This window comes from Elaeis guineensis, chromosome 5 (assembly GCF_000442705.2).
Source record: "Elaeis guineensis isolate ETL-2024a chromosome 5, EG11, whole genome shotgun sequence".
Classification (NCBI taxonomy): domain Eukaryota; kingdom Viridiplantae; phylum Streptophyta; class Magnoliopsida; order Arecales; family Arecaceae; genus Elaeis; species Elaeis guineensis.
This window is the reverse complement of record NC_025997.2, coordinates 5019456-5038665: the sequence shown is the minus strand read 5'-3', so window position 1 is coordinate 5038665 and position 19210 is coordinate 5019456. Positions and strand designations below refer to the sequence as shown.

Here is a 19210-nt window from a genome sequence, read left to right as displayed (position 1 = left end):
ATTTCTTATTTCCAGATGCATGAGAGAGCATATAATTCTTCATTTTTAATTTGCAAATCTACCGCAGGAAAATAATCCACACTTGAAAAGAAAATGGTAATTCAGTAATTTTGTTCTGTCAGAAAAGAAGAGTGCCGATATTGCTAGATTCACATCATTTCAGTATCCAGAAGTACAGATTGTAATAGCTGTCATCCAACACAGCGGGGAATCTTTTTTCATGATTCCCCCTTCTACCCTTGCAGTTAAGTTGCGCTTATTTTTTTTTTTGGTACTACTGTTAAGTTGCTTTCAAGTTTCAACTTGACTTGCTCCAATAATTAATGCGAAGAAAATAGGGATAAGGAGCAAGCTGCACACAGCACACCTTTAATTTCTTAGTTCTCCAGGATCAACTGCTTGTCATTTTATCAGCTTGAAGGTCGCAACAGTGAAAATTGTTGTTTTCTTGTAAGAGGATGTACAATATGAACTAGGAATAAATCCCCCTCCGTCTCCCGCTCTTGGCAAATAAATTAAAGACAATGGGAGTCTCTACTTTTCTTTTACATGCAAATGTGGCCACTCCATAATTTCAGAACAAAAGCACGGTACCAAAGCGCTTCAGACTAACGCTTTAATGTGAGAGAACCTCATGACTAACAGAATCCTAGGAATTAAAGATATGCTCTAAAACATGAAGAACGTTCCTTCAATTTTGAGTGAGATTCATTTCCACGGTTTCTGCATGTAAAGTCCTTCAGACATTATCCATAACACAACTTTTAAGATAATACAATGCCCGGTAAACTGCTTTCAGGAGCACAAGTAAACATCCAGACCAGCAAAGACAGTTATATCATATCGCGTCGCTTTGGTCGTTAAATCATCTCAAGTCCCTTCCCCTTACGGCTATTAGATCCTGATTTTCAAGATGCTCTGACAATCACCACTTCTTGAGAGCTTAACAGCAGGAGCAGAACAGCCAATTGATACGTACGTCAAGCCCTCACTTTCATGAGGCTTGTAGAACATCAAACTTTTGTTCAACATAAATTTAAGGAGCAGGGGACGAGGGGAGAAGGAGAAGGGGATAGAGAGGGACAGAGGGGGGGAGGAAGAGGATCTTTTCCTCCATGAGTCCTACAGTTTGCAGCTTCAGATTTTTAGACTGCAAGTTTTTGCTCCAGACATCAGTTTCATCAGCAGGAAACAAATTCTCCTTCTCAATGCTTCTGATGACTGAATGCAATTCACTTTCCATATGGCTCTCCTTTATGTACATGCATGATGGTTGCTCATGTCTTCCCTTTACTAATACACACCATCTTTTACCATTAGTTATCAAGATTTATTTCTAATTGGAAATGCAGTTATAAACTCGGAATGTTCCTGACTGGCTTGCTCTCAACACCTGGATTGGATAACTGACCAAATTGAGATGTATCAGCCACAATCCCTTTGCTTACCTTAGAATGGCTTCCTTCACTTGAACAAGGAGGCAAAAATCTTGGCAACATCGTGGCACAAGACGTGACCTTTTGCATCTCACAGAGCCACCTAGTTCAGAATGTTTTGATAGTTGTTGCAGACATGTAGGTGATGCAGACTCCATGCCATGAGTAGAAGACAGATTGTTAATTGGGTGTGTGAGGATCAAACTTTGTGGACGCATTCTTTGCAGCAGATCATAATAATTGAAGCTTACTGGGTCTCAGTTTGTTTACCCCAACAGGGCTACTAATTCCAGCGGTACTTCTAAACATGCATTGTAATTGGCCAGCCTGTGAGAATGTCTCAACATTGACCACAAGGGACGTCTCCTGGTAAATACAAAAATACTTATCAGGTTAGAAGCTGTGCATAAATTGAAAAGGCAAAAATAGGTAGAGGAAGATGTTGAACAGGTACTGTTTTTTTGGACTGACAGCATCAAAATATACACCTATGGGAGTTGGCATTCGAAGTCCTGATGTTTTGATTCATTTAGCACTAGAGCTACCATGAGTGCATCTTTTAGAGTTGTCTCCACTATCTAGCTCAGAAATTATACAAATTTCTGAAGAATCTTTATTGATACACTATGACGAATGGTTGCAGATTATGGCTGATCAGTTAGTTTCTGTGAACCTGATGAACAAAAGATGGCTCCTCTCACGGCCTGCCATGGAAGGGAAGGCAGATCTAGTGTCCAGGCTATCCCTCAAATTACTCGGTTTTGTAGCAACAGAGGCTGACGAAGATAACTGAAGCCACACTACTTATAGAACCATATGGAGATACTTTTGCAGAGAGCTTGAATATAAATCTTGGACATACTGAGGGGTTACTTGCACTTTTGGTCATGCTTTTAATTATAGATACCTTCACACATGGATTTTCTTAGTGGTTGATCCCAATGAAGAATGATCTGTATTTCCAAAAGCAGGTCTTGCCGTCTCCAAAGGAAATGTATCCATTGAATCAGATGAACTGTTAATGGAACCACTAAGTGATGAACAAGAAGTTGATACCACAGAATCGCCTAAGGGTGAACCAGAAGTAGCTTCCAGTGATCAAATAGACCTAGATGCGACACAGGATGAATCTCCATCTTGTTTAGCAGAAAATATAACAGACTGCCGATTAATTACATTGCCTGCAAACACCCCATTGATATAAAATCTAAGTCACTGAACCGAACAGATATACATGTATCGATCTGAAATCAAAATAAAAATGCCCAAGTATTTGTTAAAATATCAGAGAGACTATTCCAACCTGTGTACCAAAAGTAGCCTTCCAATTGCTACTCCTTAGTTGGGTGTTCCAAGAACCAAAACCTGACTTGCTTGGCACTACTCATAAAGTTGCTTGAGACACAATTCCTGATGGCTCTAATGATGTCTTTGAGTCTCCACTTTCATTTGTAGCCTTAACTCAAATAATAAGTAGTGTCAGTTTAGCAAACATCATGCAAAAACATGTCTATACACGAGCAACATAAGGATTAAAAGTATTAGGTCAACCACACGTAAAACAATAGGAAAAACATGAATCTATCAATACAATTGGAGCATACCACTTCCACGTTATGTGGGGACTCAGAAGTCACTCCAAGTTGCTAGCTGACAACAGGGCTTCTTCTAAAGTAACAGAAATTCTTACCTAACCGCACTTTCATAACAAATAATAGCAAGGCAATCATGAAGAGAGCATACCTTATTTTGAGATAATAATTCGATCCTCTTGGATGCTGCGAAACTGCATTAGCACGTACACAACATGAATAATCCCAGCTAGGAGATGCAAAAGGGAGAACAGTACTACAAAACAAAGCAAAACAACACTAGTAAATGAGACATTAAGAGACATAAGCATTTTAACAATTTTACAGGTGGAAAAATCTTACAAACAAGACATGGCGCATTTAGCTTCCTGCGTTGTTTTACCTTGCTGGAATCTACAGCATTTTGTAGTAATCTCACAGTTACCAAGAGACTTTTGAATGGAAGCTCATAGAGAACAATTCTACTGCAAGGTTTCTAATGCCCCAGTAGATGTAAGCTCTGCTGATTTCCTTATATCTTCGGGAATCCAGGCAATGAAGTTGCTTCAGCCTTACCAAAAGTGCAATTTAATAGCCAACTCCTCAGGGTTGAGAACACCTGCATACATATATTTAAGATCAAAAACAATAACGAGATTATTGCACATTTCAACTATAAGGAATTGATTTTGCCAAGCACAGAGATCGATAACGTCACTTGTTAAAAAATGCACATTCACAAGCTAAACCTTTGTGCAAGTTGTACTTGTGGGACTTCATTCACTTTTGCCATGGGGACTGATAATTCAGGGACTCGTTCCATTTGCTTGCTCATTTTCACTGGACCTTCCCCTTCCTAAGCACCTGACAGTCTTATTGGAAATATGATTTTCTTGAAGGCCTGCTAGATTAAATTAATGTTGAAAATCAATTCAGTTGGACACTTAAATAACTGGTTAACAAACGGTAGGGAAGGCCTTCCAACTATTGGTTTTCTTTTCCTGCTTAACTATTCTTTTTGTTGGATATCAATTTCAGTTCTGTCAAATTATAATTACAATTTTCATTATAAATATTGAGATACATTCCACCACGCAATTTTTTGTGATGTTCATTATCATTGCCCCTGCAACTAACTGCTCCTCTTCATAAACTTCTTGCCAAGGCAGCAATATAAATGACCAGAACAAAAATTTATTTGAACCGCTTGGAAACATTGGCAACATCAAAGATAACAAAGATATTTTGCTTGTTTCTCAGATTACCTAATATTAATCCACATGCAGCAATTGTATTTAAGCTGAATTTATGGACTTATCAGATAAGTTATTACTTATTGGTCATGATTTACAGAATTTTAGATTCTTCAAGTTTAGAAAGTTTCAATGATGAGACACCATCTGTATCAAAGCATAGAAGGTCCTGGAATGAATCAACTCATGAAGCATAAGATTATCTTCAATACTTTTAAACTTTGATAACACATCAAAACAACAAAAAATCTAGAAGAAAATAAAACAAGCATATGTGAAATAAAATAAGTCCAAGACCATCATATGGAACTTGAGAAGATTTGCCTTGAGGCCACAAGAAGTAACAGAGTTTCTTTTATCCAAACTTTTGTTTAGAGACTTGTAAGCCCAAAGTTCGAAAAGTAATTGCAGAAATTTAAAAGATTCATCTCTAACTTTTAGATACCAAAACTTCCGCATCTATTTTCCTTTACTCTTAGGGCCCATTTGGTTGGAGCAATTTGATATAGGAAAATAAATTCCATGTCAAATTATCATGTTTGGCATAAAAAGTGGATGAGAGAGATGGTAAAATAAGTGGTGGCCCAATATCTTGAGGGAGAAGATAAAACAAATACCACCAAAGGGTGGCATTTGTTTTCACATGCTGGCTTACTCAGTGAAAAAAATCAGAAATATCATTTTTCAATGAACCCTCACTTATATTATATTAATATTGTATTAATTATATTATATAATTAAAATTAATTATATTAATATATTATAAATATATTAATTCATTGACTAATAATATTTAAGAACAATAATATATTATATATTTATTAATAAATATTAGTTATTAATAAATAATTGACAAATGTTTGTTAATTATCAGTGAATCTAACATAGGATTTATTAATAATTGATATATTTAATTATATACAAAAACATACAAAAATTTATTTATTATAATAAATATATTTTATAATATGTGTATAATTAATTTTAAAATTTTCTTAACTCATATAAATGTTTCAATATTCGAAATAGCCAATATTAATGGCATTCATATAAGTGTTCCATTAATGGCCGATAAATGAACCAAGAAAATGTTATTACATGAATTGTTTGTTCAAGGGCATTGTTGAAAATTTAGCAATATTTTCATATAAGCTTACAGCCAACCAAACATAATAATCTTTTTCTAATACCATTTTTGAAAGTAATTTTTTCACCAACCAAATATGATAAAATTTATTTTCCCCTCCAATCATTTTCCTTGATAAATGATTCTTATGAATCGTTAGATTACCACATCATCTGATATATCCTAACCAAATGAACCCTTAAAAGTTCAATGCCTCATGGAGAATACTAGTTTCATGCATTAGCATCTATATAGAGAAGCCATTTAAAAAGTCAATGTGAAGGCCTAGCTTGGGGGGGGCCTTTTTCTTGTGCCACACGAGACGCGGGGAGTCACGGATCCATGGCTTCTCGCAGAGGCGATCGTGTTCAACCCACCAAAAGAAAAAAAAAAGAGAGAGGAAGGAAACAAAAGATTGTGGAACCCTCTCCTTTCTTCTCCCGTCCTCTCTCCCTCTTCCACTTTCTCTATCTCTCTCTCTTTCTATCCCTCCCACTTTCTCCCTCCTGCGCTCTCTCTTTCTATCTCCTCATTCTCCCCTCCCCACTGTGTGAGTGTGTGGGTGTGTTGTGTGAGTGGGAAATAGAGAAGAAGAAAAACAAAGGAAGAAGAAAAAAAAAGAAGAAAGAAAAAAAAGGGGGGGAAATTTCTCCATCTCTATCTCTCTCTCTCTCTCTCACTTCCACTTTCTCCCTCCCGTGCTCTCTCTCATTTTCTCCCTCCCACACTCCCTCCCTCCCTCTATTTTCTCTCTTCTCTCCCAGCCCAACTCTTCCTCTCTCTCCCCACGTCCTCACCCCTCTTCTCCCACTGTGTGAGTCTACGTGTGGTGTGGGTGGAACAGAGGAGAAGAAATCTATCCCTTCTCCCCTTTCATGCATTTGTGTGCGTGTGAGTGGGTTAGGATAAAAAAAAAAGGAAACAAAAATTTCTCTCTTCTTTCTTGTCACTGTCGGGGATAGTGGTCGCTACCGTGAGGAAGCTTTGAACAGATAAGAATATTAAGAGTCTCTTTTCTATTATTTAAATTGATTTTAATTAAAGATTGATAGATAGATATTACAATTCCTAGTTTGCACTTGATTTCAGTTAGAAATCAAGTATTAGATAGTAAAACTCCGATATGTAGTAGATTCCTATATATGTTAGTTAGTAGTTGATAGAATGAGTAATGGGATAAAAAGAAGTAGAAATTAAAAAGCATTGTGACACAGAAATTTGGAAAAATGAGTGCTTTGTATTTGAGGCCGGATTGAATCTGCCCAGGGTTAATCCATAAATTTTATTTTCAGATTGACTAGGTAATTTAACTTGAAATTTTAACCGAGAAATGTTGACTTATGACTAAACTTGAAGATGAGATTTGAGAATTTTTGGATAAGTTTAAGTTTGGTAAATAATTAGTGGAAGTGAACTGTTGTGAAAGTAAAGGATGAAGGAGAAGTTGTTGTATCTTCTTTTCTTCCCTTCTTTTCCTCAAAATAGAGAAATTTTGAGAATTGGGACTTAAAGCGATTGAGAGAGAGAATTGTTAGAAAGTAATTCCAACCGTTGTTATGAGTTACTAACCTAATTATGATTGTGGATTATCAGGTTCTAAGAAATTGGGATAGTGGTTAGTTGTTTGGCTGTCGGCATCTTTGAGGTAAGTAACAGTTACATTTTATGATTAATTGATCCGAATTAAATGAATCTTTATGTCATCTTTTGATACAATTCGAATTATTGTAAGTATCCCTAATATATTGTCATGATCAACCTCAATCAAATAAGAATTATCATATTTAGTGAAACTAATACTAATTATTATAGAGACATTCGGATCTGATTATGCATAACATTGTTATATATCATCTCTATGGCATGATATAAATTATGGTAAGTGATATTTACATTTTATCATGATCCATTCGAATCAAGTGACTATTATTTTATTCATCTAGAATGATATAGACTATTGTATATGCAATCAGATCCAATTATGCATGAAATTACTGTATATCATCTTCTTGACATGATGTGAATCACTCAATTGATTTTCGATTTAATTATTTCTGAAATATATATACTATGATACATTGATTAATGAATTGAAGCTTGTGAGTTGAACTGAATGACTTTATATGATATAATCAGATCAAGCTTGACAAATTATGATTATAGCCTGTTAGAACACATGTATCATAGCTGTATCAAGTTATATTGAAGCCGTATAAAAGATATATCGAAAAGAAAAAAAATCTTTGACTTATATGTAGTTATTGATGTATGTATCATCTAACTCTCACTCTACTGTGTATGATTTTCGGACTTGAGATGCCCATCATGGGGTATAAGCATGGACTTGAGATACCCACCATAGGCCATAAGCATGGATTTGAGATGCCCACCACAAGACGTAACGTGAATTTGAGATGCCCACCATAGGACGTAAGCATGGATCTTACTGAGATCCCTTACTACGAGGGATATCGTGGCACCACAATAAGGGCTGGGGGTAAAAAAAGTGGATACCCATGCTTAAGTATCGTATTGTAGAACTAAATATATATATATATACATATATATATATATATATATATATATATATATTAGACTTTTGTACTATTTACTGATTTTTATATTATAACAAAGCTGACATGAGACTGTATCTCGGATATCTTTAATTTCATAATTTTGATCTTGATCAGATTGATATTGCATTCTTATGATATATTTGAATTACATATCATTATGATTTAGATCTGTTTTATAAATGTATATGTTACTTACTAAGTCATGAAGCTCATAAACTTTCACCTATGGTTTTCAGATTCAAAGACTTTTTGGGAAGCAGACCTTGACGTTTTGGAATTTGTGTATAGAGGTGAGGCCGGTCTGTAAAAGATGGTTGTTCTTGGGATAGTTGTGCTTAGTGATATTATGTAAGAATGATATAGAGTTCTGTAAAGTTAAAGTTAAATTAAGATAGGAAATGATTAGCTATTCTGTTATTACCACTATCTGAATTATATTATTTTGGATATTATGTTGAGTTGGCCTAGTTGGAATGCCTTGCATGCCTGTAGAGGCAATACTTTGTAGGTATGCGGCGGATGCTCACGATCTCCGAAGTTTATTTTAATTTATATTCTGGATTGGGGGCATGATAGTTAAAGTGGTATTAGAGCATAGGTTTAGTATATAGGAATATATTAGAATCAAGGCATGCGTTGAGTGTTAGTGGGGTCATTATTAAATAATAAGATGATTTAAATATGAGAGAGTATGATTTAGGATGGCGATAAGGAAACTCAGATGAATTCAAATATCAGTAGGAGTCTGAATAGGTGTAACTAGAGTATTCATGAATTATGATGGATTAGAATGATATAGTAAGTGGTAGGTAGTAACTCACGGATCAGGTAAAAATTTTTGGTATATGATTATATGAGGAACAATCTTAGAAAGAAATAGTCAATTATATAGTTATCATTTAATAGATTTTATTTTTAATAAGAATTATTTCATATAAATGATTAATTTTATGATATTAATTACAGATAATAGAGATGATTGATACATCCCGAAGATAATATTAACTGAGGTAACAAAAAAGTTGGGATTGCCAGATCCAATATATGGGGCAGAGATGAATGAAGGATAGTTTGTTAAATCCTTTGTTGACACCATGGTTAGTAGGAGAAATCAACCTCGGAAGCAATAAGAATTGTAGGTCCTTCTGATGTCGAGCAATTAAAATCTAAAGAGCAGGCAGCAACATATGCTTTTAAAACCCTAAAGCATCAATTCCACTTCACAGTACGAGACGTTAACCTTTCAGACAAAGAATATTATAAATATTCATTTTAAAGGATAAGAATTGAGTATATTAGTATAAGCGCGGAACTACAATAGTTGAGGTGGGACTACAATAGACTGAAAGATATAAATCAAAGGCATTTCGATAAATGCTCTACTCTTTAGCATCACATAAACAGACAGTGACAAGGGCTCCCTCAAGATACTGAATCATCATCTGAAGAAAATTGATCAAAGAGAAAAGAGTAAAGAAAGGTAAGATTTATTATTACATGGGATGAGTTTATACTATACTTGATATCTCGATCTAAATTTAATCAAATTCTGCTTTATATTGAAAAATTTTATAGTCATTATATTATTAAAAAAATTTCAAAATTAGCTAAGTATCTTGATGTATTTTAATTATATTATTGATAGTTGATTAAACGTTCTTAAGGGGCTTAAAAAGGAATCTAAGATTTGGAATAAACTAGAAATGACATACTAAGCTTAAGTTAATTTCTACTATATATACAATTCTTTGCATAAGTCATAGTATAAATGTGCAGGTAGTTATAAAAGATTGAAATCATCTTATAAAAATTTTCTTTAAAGATATATAGATTGAATAATGAGTGTTTAAAGTTTTGATTACAACTAGTGATACGAGCAAAAAGAACTGAAGGCCTAGCATTAAGATGTGTGGTGACAAAACTTAAAAGTTGATTAAATCTAATATTATTACTTGTTTGAAAATTTGAAAACTAGTAACTAGTAGATCATTAAGGATGTAAGTAGTGAATAAGAACGAAATCTTTATTTCTGGAAGGAGCTAAGTATATGTTGATTTTAGTAGTATTATGAAAATAGAAGATATGATTCTAGTTAAGGTTGTAAGCATGTCAATGGAAGGAGGTGTTCTAATCCAGTGGAATAAACGGTGATACAGGCTATTAAAGAAAGGAAGAAAAGAATCAGTAGGCTCTAGAAAATTTGATATTAGAACGGAATGTTAGAATTAAGGTTATGATTGTTAAGAGAGGAAGACTATTACAGTATAAATGCTAAAATGATCAAGATGATCTAGGTTGATATTGAAGTGATTGCTGTCTAGCACTCCAATTGAAGAAAAAAATAATAATAATATTGAAGGAAGTCAAAAGCCAAGTAATAGCAGGACTTTATGTAAATGTTTAATGACTTTGATATTAAGTCTCAAGTGTTTAATAATTCGTACTCTTTAAGGATTAATGTGAAGTTTGATAAAGCCAGTTATCTAAATGTATATTTGAAAATTTATAAGGATTATAATAAACTTGAAAATAAGATATCTTAAAAATATCCTCACCATTAAGATTTTAGCCATAGACTAACATACAAACAATGTTGATAGAATGTGTCGATAGAGCTTGTGATCAATAATGTGAAACTAGCAATGATAAATTGAAGATATGTTTTGAGTATGAACATGCAAATTTCGAGGATGAAATTTATTTAAAAAGAGAGGTATGTGAAGCCTGGCTCAGGAGGGCCTCTTTTTTGTGCCATGCAAGACACGGGGAGTCACAGATCCAGGGTTTCTTATGGAGGTAACCGCATTCAACCCACCGGAGGAAAAAAAAGAAAGAGGAAGGAAACAGAAGAATGTGAAACCCTCCCCTTCTCCTACCCTCTCTCCCTCTCCCGCATTTTGTCTCTCACTTTCTTTCCCTCTTGTGCTCTCTCTATCTCTTTGATCTCCCCTCCCCACTGTGTGATTGTGTGGGTGTGTTGTGCGAGTGGGAAACAAAGAAGAAAAAAATAGAGGAAGAAGAAGAGGAAGAAGAAGAAGAAAAAAAGAAGATAAAAAAAAGAAGAAAGAAGAAAGAAAAAAAAAAGGAGAAAAATTTCTCTATCTCTCTCTTTCTCACTTCCGCTTTCTCCCTCCCGCGCTCTCTCATTTTCTATCTCTCACACTCACTCCCTCCTTCCCTCTATTTCTCCCTTCTCTCCCCAACCCAACTTTCCCTCTCTCTCTCTCCCCACGTCCTCACCCCCCCTCCCACTGTGTGTGTCTGTGTGTGGTGTGGGTGGAACAGAGGAGAAGAAGACTTTGTCCCTTCTCCCCTTCCGTGCATTTGTGTGCGTGTGAGTGGGTTAGGACAAAAAAAAAAGAAAAAAAAATTCGTCTCGTTTTTCTTATCACTATCGTGGGTGGTGGTCGCTACCATAGGAGAGCTTTGAATAGGTAAGAATATTAAGAACCTCTTTTCTATTATTTATCTTGATTTCAATTAAAGATTAATAGGTAGATATTAGAATTCTAGTTTGCACATGATATATGTATCATCTAACTCTCAACCTACTGTGTATGATGTCCGAACTTGAGATGTCCATCATGGGGCGTAAGTATAGACTTTAGATACCTACCACGGGGCATAAGTGTGGACTTGAGATGCCCATCATAGGACATAAACGTGAATTTGAGATGTCTACCATAGGACGTAAACATGGATCTTACTGAGATCCCTTGCTACGGAGGATATTGTGGCACCACAGTAGGACTGAGGGCAAAAAGAAGTGGATACCCATGCTTAAGTATAGTATTATAGAACTGAATATATATAGAAGAGAAAAAATAAGAAGAATAAACTGCAAAAAGACACTACACCAGACCCACATTAAGTTAGAGGACTTAAAGAATAGAGTGGGGAGTTGATGAAAGAAAATCTCTAAGAACTAGATACATATATATATACATATATATATGTATACACATATATACATACATACACACACACACACACACACACACACACATACATACATACATACATACATACATATATATATATATATATACATACATATATACATACATACATACATACATACATACATATATATATATATATATATATATATATATATATATATATATATACACATATATACATACATACAAACATACATACATATATATACACACACACACACACACATACATATATATACATATATACATACATACATACATATACATACATACATACATACATATATATATATATATATATATATATTAGACTTTTGTACTATTTACTGATTTTCATATTATAACAAAGCTAACATGAGACTATATCTCGAATATCTTTAATTTTATAATTTTAATCTTGATCAAATTGATATTGCATTCTTATGATGTATTTGAATCACATATCATTATGATTTAAATCTGTTTTATAAATATATCTATTACTTACAGAGCTATGAAGCTCATAAAATTTCACTTGTGGTTTTCAGATTCAAGAATTATTTTTGTGTATAGAGGTGAGGTCGGTCTGTAAAAGATGGTTGTTTTTGGGATAGTTGTGCTTAGTGATATTGTGTAAACATGATATAGATTACTGTAAAGTTAAAGTTAAAATTGAGATAGAAAATGATTAGCTATTCTGTTATTACCACTGTCTGGATTATATTATTTTGGTTATTATGTTGAGTTTAGCCAAGTTGGATTGCTTTGTATGCCTATAGGGGCAATACTCTGTAGGTATGCGACGGCTGCTCATGTTTTTCGAATTTTATTTTAATTTATATTCTAGATCGGGGGCGTGATAGTCAATCTAACAAATCATGGGGAATGCATTGGTGCCTAGACAAAATAATCCATGTTGATTTCATTGCTATGATGTGATCCTAATCAAATATTTTTATTTTAACCTAGAATGGGGGAACAAGATGGTGGACAACAAGGGCCTAAGAACAATGAAGAACTTATTGTCAAGCTTGATATAAATGAAGCCATTCTAACAGTCACTTTTGTCTCTCTACCTATTTGCTTTTGGATAGAATGGATCTCATACCAGTTCTAGGTAATCAGCACAAATGGATCTTCATAGATTTATGATGTTGACACTTCCAATAAGCAACATAACATGCATTATCTTCCTTTCTCCTGAAATTATGATAAAGTTACTTTTACATTCTATTTGACAAAAATAGCATATAATATCCATATATATAAATGAATACATGGATGTGACTATTCAAAGATTACACAATAATCAATAATATATGCTAGGGAAGATTATGTTCCACTAATGCAATTGCCATAATGATAATTATGTGACATCATAGAGTAGAAATAGCTAGATATTGAGCCCTTGGTTTATGTATGTAAGTGCTTGTGTCTACGTCTATCCATATATGCACACACACATACAGATACACGCTCTTGAGATGTGTGTTACATGAATCATCTGACAATTGTTACTGAAAAACAGCTGAGATTAGCTTTCTTCATGGTGTCCATGTTCATTTGACACTTTAAATGCAGCAGTTCAGCATATATCACACAATTAAATCCTAAGAGAACTTTACAATTGAACTCATGAGATTGTTAGCAGTCAAGTGCACCCTCAGATATACATAGCTAGAAATGAGCATCTACATTCAAGAATTAATACATTCTTACAAATGACAGCCCAGGGCACTTTGCATATCTAAGATCAATTTCACTTAATTGAACTTAAGCTAGTTTAGCATATAAATTATATATATGGCTGCAAGCCAGGGATTCTTAAGAATCATGGGCATTTGATTACTGGGGGGATACATAATGAGCAATTGACGTGTTCTCTGTTGGCTAAGTAATAGATTAAATAGAAAATCAAAGAATCATATCATCAATCATAGAAAAAGAAAATTCAAAGGTGGCTCAAACATACAATAACCAGCTCTTAAAACAAAATTCTTGTTGACCACTTAGGAAGCAAGAAGAATCTAAGAGGTGGTGTGGCACGAGATTACACACTAATCATGCAAAGACAGCATTCCTGGAGTCTAGATGTATGAATGTTTAAGCATCAATTGGTCTTTATGTTCATTAAATTGTTAACAAAATCCTTTGATGCTTAAAAAAGATATCCAGTTTATTGGTAGTATGCAAGAATCATATGCAGAGTAGAAGAATAAAGACGAACAGACCAAGCGCATAGGCTTTAACAGCATACTTGCAAAATCAGAAGCTACTCCATTTTGTCCTTACATAGAAAGATCTACAAAAGTAATTATCCCATGCTCTTCTGGCCGCTGCAAACGCCATATATGTGACTCGCCTCACTCAAAATTTAACAAATATTTGAGCAGCATTACGCACCATTTGCTATGATGAATTAATTCCCCCTGATTTGTAGAAACCAGCATTGGGTTTCACTATAGATCGAATACTAGAAGTTTCGTTCGCTATAAGATATAATTACTTCCAAACATCGTTACAAACAATCATGGATTCTTATTGTCAGAAAAACTCTATGAATACTGTTTACTTTTCGTTACTCCTCCAATAGACAACAAATTTTGCAACCAAATCCTTGATTGAACCAATAGCATCACGCATCAAGAACCAAATCGACTCCCTTCGCAGCCAATTTGCACATGCTTAAACTTCAAAAAGGATTAGAAGGAAACCAAACATTCGATACAAAGTCTCCTCATTATCCAAACCTCATCGAAGCAAAAGAACAACAACGCAGGAACAAAGCAAATCGCGCCAATCCATGTGTAGAGAGGAACCAACAAACCCTAAGTCTGAACTCTTCCCCCAAAAAGTCAAGAAAAATAATACAAAAAAAAAAAAGTGCATTGCCCATCAAACACCGCAAAATGCATGCCGAAATGGGATTTTCATACATATTAAAAAAAAAAGAAAGAAAGAAAAAGAACGAGATGTACAAGTATATGAGGGCAGATCTGGAACGGCATTGTAGGTCGCGGAGATTAGGTGATCGTCCTCCGAGAAGACGTCGATTGGAGGAAGACTCTCCATAGTTCTTGCGAGTCGATCTGCGACAAATAAAAAGATAAAATCCGGATCGAAATTTCTCGGCATTTTCAGGGGGAAAAAGCAGAAGAAAAGAAGATAAAAATGGGAGAAAGAGAGATGGGGGAGGGGAGAAAATAGGGAGCCGGATGGGAATGGGGGTGGTGGGGTGGGGGCGAGAGTTTTATTTTCAAATGCTAATTAATGAGATATCGGGACGGTTATTATAGTCACCCCCATTTTCCCATCACATGTGTCTGCGAGCCTTGAAGGAATGGCCAAAGTAGGAAAACAGAAAACGGGGAGTGGGCTTATCAATTGCTTAAATAGTACCGGTTGCGGCAACGTGACGGGAAAATGAAGAGGAGCGGGAGAAAAGAAATTTTCGAATTTTTCGGTGGGTCTGGAATCACCTGGAGGTAAACTCACCGATAGCAATATTATTTATGGACACAGAAAGTATAACTATGAGCAATTTTTTTGGGCACTATATGCGGTGATTGGATTATTGACTTTGTGGCAATGCACCATTGGTTCAAAGTTTATGGCAATGCACTGTTGACTTTACGGCAATGCACAAAAAAAAGTGCATTGCCCATCCACCATGGCAATGCCCCATTGCCCATAATGGCTATTTGGCCCATAGAGGCCAGGCCCATTGGTTCAATAGGTTGAGCCAATTAATGAGTCTTTGAACTAGAGAAATTCTTTATGCACTGCGGGCAGTGTAGAAAATCCGACATAGAGCACGCCGTCTTGTTCGATTGATCCACATAGTCACACTTTTTAATGCATCTTTAATATCTACAGATTGGCTTATTTGTTTAAAAATTTTATATGACGAAAATATCTATGCTTTTTAGAAAAAATCATGACATCCTGTGACGTATTATAACTCAAGATGTCATAATATAGTCCAGAATATTATAATATGAAGGGGCATTTGTGTCCAACCACTTTCCTGCAGATCGATATTTTTTCGTTTGAAAATTTTGAATGACAAAAATATCTCTATTTTTAAAAAAAAATATGACATCCTATGCATATTATGACATCCTGTGTTATATTATGACATCTATGGATAACAATTATGATTCTCTGGATGCGGGATATCATAATATGAATATAAGATGTCATAATTTTATCAATGAATAGAGGTATTTTCATCATACAAAATTTTTAAACGAAAAACCGATCTACAAGCATTAAATATGCGTTGGAAAGTGGTGACTATGTGGACCAATCGGACAAGGCGGTGTGCTCCACGTCGGATTTTCTACACCATCCACGGTGCACAAAGAATTTGCCCTTTGAGCTATTTAGAATGCAAATTAAATTCTAATGCATGGATTTCCTATAAGATTTCATTAATTTATAATAATTATCTGATAGCAAGTTTGTACCTTGATTTACCTTTGATTACGTTATATACTCCTCAAATCAGTTCAATTAACAAATCATCACAATGAGTGTGCAGGATTAAATTTTGATTTTTTTTTCCTTCGAATGCTTCTGTTGTAATCTGAAGTATTTAAGCCAAATTCAGGGGTGGCAGCTTAAAAATATCCTTTACGAGTAGTCGGAAAGAATAATGTGGTTATCTATTTATCACTGCCTAAGCATTATTAGTTATGTCTCTAAATACCTACAATAATGATGGAACGTGCTCTCGAAAAGGCTGCAGTTACTAATGTACAAGTGGCAATAAAAATTTGATTCATAATATATTCCTTGTTGGAGTAAAATAAGTGTTCCTTGGAGAAATTACAAAATCTAGAGATTGTATGCATGGATTTTCTTTTTTCAAGAGAGAGGACAAACATATATATGATTGCTCGGATGAGGGACTTTTTTCAACATTGTAATAGATGAAACCGTGTTTTTCCTAACAAAATAGTGAATGGTGCAAGTAGCAAATGGTACATGATAAGGACTTGGTAATTAAGAAATACAATTTATCCTCGTACTTATTCTTGACAAGCGGTCTTAGCTCGAGTCTGGACTTATGCCATCTCAAATAAACATGCGTTAATGTTTCTTATGTTATCGCTGAGCCAGTGCGAGCACTGCTGCAAGGATAGAGATCAGCGTTAGTTGTGCCCTCAATCGTTGTTAAAGTCCAACAAGACATTCTACAAGAAAACAGTCTCACAAGACAACTAATATCAATAGGCAGATCATTATGTAGACTGAGCTGCTCATGGGGTAAATTATTTTGATATATTTTGGATCTGTTTTGGCGTCTCAGTACATCTAGCTCAGATATATAAATTGGCCGCTAACCTACGCAAGTTGAGTACATGGATGGAGTATAGAACTTGTCATGGTTCGCATCCACTTAGCTTGGGTTTTGAAATGTTTTTGTTGATATACGGGATTTATTCAAAGAAGATGAAGACATTTCTGAGGTCTTAACACCTTTCTTGTCAAAATGACTGCAATGTGATCCACAGGGCTTGATGCATGATAACAAAACACAATATCTTATCTATGTCATCCATAATCATGCACGCTTTGGAACATTCTATATTGTATGATGTGATCGTTTGATCTGTTCGTCTCTGCAAGTAGAGTTATTATCGATCCTTTTGATCAAAAAAGGTAGAGCTACCCTTGCAGATGAGTTGCAAATGACTTAGTTCAACCTTGGGGTTTCAATTGTGATAGGCATAGTTGAGCTGTAGCAGTACATTACTGTTCAAGCCTTGGGGGACAATGATAGGACCACATAAACCAGTAGGTGCAATGGAGAAGTCAAGGTGGACTAATGAACGTGCATGGCCCGGGATAACTTTTATCGAATTAATACACCATAGATGAATATATTAATTCACTTGGACCGCTCATTAATTTTGGGGATTTTCAAGTTCTATCACTTTTTTTTTTCAACACATATATTGATGATATTCCTTTAAGTGCTTCATACAAAATCTCTAGCTTTATCACTGAAAAGTCAGAGCACTTAGATGTGCTTGCAAAGTTGTATTCCTTGAATTCTTGGCGTGATTGATTAGATCTTTCAGCATATTTAGGATAAAAGCTTGATCGATCCAGGGAAGATCATGCTGACTGGATGTAATTTAACAAGAACAGCTCATTTTGCACCAACTGAACAATGGAGGTATATGTGGTATTTTGCACTTCTCAAGGAGTCTCTCAGACGTCTAAAAGCCTTGCTCTTGATCCATCATTCCTGCTCGCTCTTTGATGCCAGTGAAATGGAGACAGGATGACAACTGATCTGCAAGGCATTATATGGCACACATGGAAGAAGGTTTCAGATGCAGGAATTGCATGCGTGCTGCCACCTACAAGTAACTGACCATAACATGCATCAGCATTGCCTTCAGGACCAGAAATGTGCCCACTGCAATCCAAGGATGAAAGCAATCACTTAACTTGCATCCATACACATACCAAGCATTGGAACTGAGCATAGCGATAGGATATATGGCTAAATCTAGTTATAGCAAAGGCGACCACCTTGGTTTTCTGCAAACCAGTTCTTCACATGGGACCACCAACCATGTGATGTTTCATTAAGTGCTTTATAGAACTCTAGAATAGATACAACCAGCAGCATCCCTCACAAGAAGTTCTCCGAACCACTGAGGCCTATACATGGCAAGTCATCGCATTTCATAGCTAGGTTAGAACTTTGTGTTTCATATGAGCAGCAAAATTGATGATATATATAAGACAAATTTGTGTGAAATAGGTTAACACAAGGTGGGCATTTGTTTAAAAGAACCTATTTTTAAGTACGGATTAACTTTTTTTTCCTTACAACAGGTCTCATGAAAAACAATCAACTCCAAGGTCTATGTCAAAAAGAAAAAAGAAAGAAAGAAAGAAAAGCTATAGCCTAGGCAACTGAGCCAAAAGAGGCACTGCACAAATTCTTCGCCATATGCTTCTGGTCTAAGCTTTCTCTCTGCATGAGACAGGTTGCGGAGGCAAGAAGCTACTCTTCAGTATTCTCATGAGTCTCAACAACAAACCGGGACGTTGCATCTCCCTGCATAGGCCTATCATAAGGTGGTTGGTCCCTTGAGCCTATCCTTGGACCACTAGTGATGCCCCATTGCCTCATCTCTACTTAGATCCTGGACTAGCGTACGTGGAATCTACTCTAACTGCAGTGTACAGGATGGAATCATCACTCTAAAATTGTACAAATTAATGGTAAAAAAGAATTCTAAAAATCAGCTATAGATGCTTGCTGTTCCTCTATTCCATAA

General features: G+C 35.2%; 2 pseudogenes; both read right to left on the bottom strand.

Moving 5' to 3' along the window:
• Positions 1 to 138: 138 nt before the first annotated feature.
• Positions 139 to 1808, bottom strand: LOC109504778 (uncharacterized; annotated as a pseudogene).
• A 21-nt stretch (positions 1809 to 1829) lies between these two features.
• Positions 1830 to 3842, bottom strand: LOC140857835 (uncharacterized; annotated as a pseudogene).
• Positions 3843 to 19210: the final 15368 nt, after the last annotated feature.